The following is a 3,403-nucleotide window of genomic DNA, read 5'->3' on the forward strand; positions in this document are numbered from 1 at the left end:
CAGCATCACCCGACTGAATTCGACTACATTCCATTATCCTCGTTTTGTTTTTGTTGGTGTTCGTCTTATACCCTGCTTTCAAGACACTGTCCATTCCGTTCAACTGCTCTTCCAAGTCCTTTACTGTCTCTGACAGAATTACAATGTCATCGGCGAACCTCAAAGTTTTTATTTCTTCTCCATGGATTTTAATACCTACTCCGAATTTTTCTTTTGTTTCCTTTATTGCTTGTTCAACAGATTGAATGACATCGGGGAGAGGCTACAGCCCTGTCTCACTCCCTTCCCAACCACTCCTTCTCTTTCATGCCCCACGACTCTTATAACTGCCATCTGGTTTCTGTACAAATTGTAAGTAGCCTTTCGCTCCCTGTATTAAACCCCTGCCAATTTTAGAATTTGAAAGAGAGTATTCCAGTCAACATTGTCAAAAGCTTTCTCTAAGTCTGTCAGTATTGCCTCACGTGTTCCAAGGCATTATTGCGTAGAAATATGCAAAATATGTCAGGATGTTGATACGTTTGTTCCCAAGACTAGTAATTATAGGAAGAGTGAAAGCAGCTTAACTTAACTGTTTGAGAACCTCTGTAATATGAGACGTAAACACGTGAACAGTGGGGCACATGCATAACTATGAAAACATAAATGCGTAGCGGTCGGGCCGGTCATTTCCTGGGAGTCACGCCCACGTCAAACAAACGGTTGGGAGCGGCGGCTACCCTGACAGCTCGACACTACTTCCTGCTAATCGTTCAGTATCACGACGACAGAAATGCACTCGTTAGTCATTTAACAATTCGAGGATCACAGAGTCAACACCCGCAAATACGTGATTTGTGCGAATCAGTTCACTGATTGCCGGACTTGGCTGTCAGATGTCGATGGCCTTCGTTCCCGACCAGCATCAGCCATGTATGTGACGGCTCGGTGAAATTGTTGACCTCATTTCACTGCGGATGGACGTGACATTACATCTGAGTCATATACCGACAGAGTTTTGGGGTGAATCAGTCAGCAATTTAGACGCTTTTCCCACAAGAATCGTTCTGTCCAGCGTACTTCATTCAGCCTTGGGGTACGTTTCTAGTACCTACGCCATTTTACTCGCGCTTTGCAACGCACCTGTTACCCGTTCCGTTGTCAAACTTTTGGTTGCAGGAAACTCAGAATATGTGTTTTGTTCTGCCAGTCCGTCACTCCTGTTACGCAGTTGAGTTAGCATGGGACAACGGATATAATTTAGTTCAACGAGTCCCTTCGTCGTAAAGAGCCTAACATTCCTAACCAGGTTGTATACTTGGGTCTATGGCGCCACACTCGCACCCTAGCATCAGGTCTTACCAACTGAAATCGGGACTCATGTGACCAGACCATAGTTTTCCAGTCGTCTCGGGGCCAACCGATACGGTCACCAGCCCAGGAGAGAGATGTTGCAGACGATGTCGTGCTGTCTGCAAAGGCACACACGTCAAACGCCTGCTAGCGTAACCCACTGACAACAAATTTCGTCGCTCTGTCGTAACGGATACGTTAGTCGTACGTCCCACATTCATTTCTGCGGTTATTTCACGCAGTAGGCTTTGATACGTCCCCTTAGAAAAATTAATGAATGACTGTGCTGATAGACCTCTTACATTATTTGATTTTCAAACAGCTGAGCAAAACGGAACGTACTCAGACATTCACTAAAGTGACACACAATATTCTTAGCGCAACGCAATCTGACTTTCAGTAATCCCTACAAAAGAATGGCCCTGACTAACAATAACCTATACCTTTCATGAATTCTTACCTCACAAAAATCTTCGTTACTTGAACTACTGCAATACAGCGAGCGCCAATACTGCCAGCTAAATAAAAGATTCTAACTACTGAAGGGACTAACTATTGATAGACACAGATAGCAAAATTTTGATAAAGAACAAACAATGTATTTGTCTTAATAGTGTTCAAAAGTCATTATATATATATATATATATATATCAGTTCATGACATCCAGTCTTACAAATTTACTGTCTCTGATGGACACACGTCCAGATCATCCGCTCTCAAAACTCCGCCATCTCTCTCCCCACATCCACCACTGCTGGCGGCTCACCTCCAACTGCGCAACGCTACGCGCTGTTAACAGCCAACTGCCCAACACTACAATGGCGAGTATTACAACAATGCCACCCAGCCACAGACTGCACACAGCACAGCCAGTGATTTTCATACAGAGCGCTACGTGGCGTCACCAGTATAAAAACCTAAACAGCCTACTTACAGCTTGTCTATTAGCAATGATAACCCTACACAAAGGCTGCTGCTCTAAGTTGTTAAGTGAAGGCTATTGGCCACTGCGTTGGCCGTGGTGAGAGCTAACACTTGAAATATGGCATTCTCGGCTCACTCGTTCACATTATGGATCTCGGAATACTGTATTCTCTAATTTACTAAATGAAATGTCCCATGAATCTCCAACTAATATTCCGCATTCCAAGCTGTTAATTCCTGTTTTGCGGCCATAATCATATCGGAGACGTTTTCACGTAAATCCTCCAGTGCACTGTCCTTTTTTAACTTGTGTACGAATATTACCGGCCTCTATGTATGTACACATCGCTACATATATAGCACTGTATGCATATATACTAATGAAACAGCAGTGTTTGCGGCGCGTAAGTCTGCGAGTTGAGAATGTGCCTGGATGCGTCTACTGAAACGCTCTGCATTGTCAGAAGGACACCGCACTATCTGTCAAAGCTTGTTATTGAAGTACTACTGTTGTATAATTGTAAAGGGGTTTGTGAGTATTGTTCGGACATCCTACAACAATATACACATATCCTGTTGCTACCTGTCCATAATACCTTAGAAAACATTGAGATAACGGCGCAATTACCACTGGCAGCAGCTGCTATCAGCAGGATAGCTAAAGCCTGTCTCATCATGGCGACTGTATGTACTTGCCTATCTGCACTTCTCAGTGAAGGAAAGGAAGCTGATGATTTCTTTTGTTCGCTGCCACCGTCTTACATACACGGAGGTCACCGGTTATGACGTCCGTCGGGCTGATCTTTTAGCACAAGTGTGTTGTGTCACTCACTGACGCACATCTGAAAATACGTTATTCATGCAAAAACACTTGAAAAACGTCGATAGGTTCAAAAGTAAATACTTGGTTCTCTTTAGATTAATTAACAAGAGGCATTAAGAGAACGTAATCTGACTGCCATCTGAGGCAGATAATCACGCGCTAATGGATAAATATATCTTTATCAACTTGCAGTGTTTCTCCCTGGACACAGATGTTGCGTAATTCGAAATTACCAGTCTCAACAGTTTCTGCACATGATGCAGTAACGCAGTCCTATTCTGGCAGTCATTTATACACATAGACGTTTAAGGTATCCACTGTTA

Source organism: Schistocerca cancellata, chromosome 2 (assembly GCF_023864275.1).
Source record: "Schistocerca cancellata isolate TAMUIC-IGC-003103 chromosome 2, iqSchCanc2.1, whole genome shotgun sequence".
Classification (NCBI taxonomy): domain Eukaryota; kingdom Metazoa; phylum Arthropoda; class Insecta; order Orthoptera; family Acrididae; genus Schistocerca; species Schistocerca cancellata.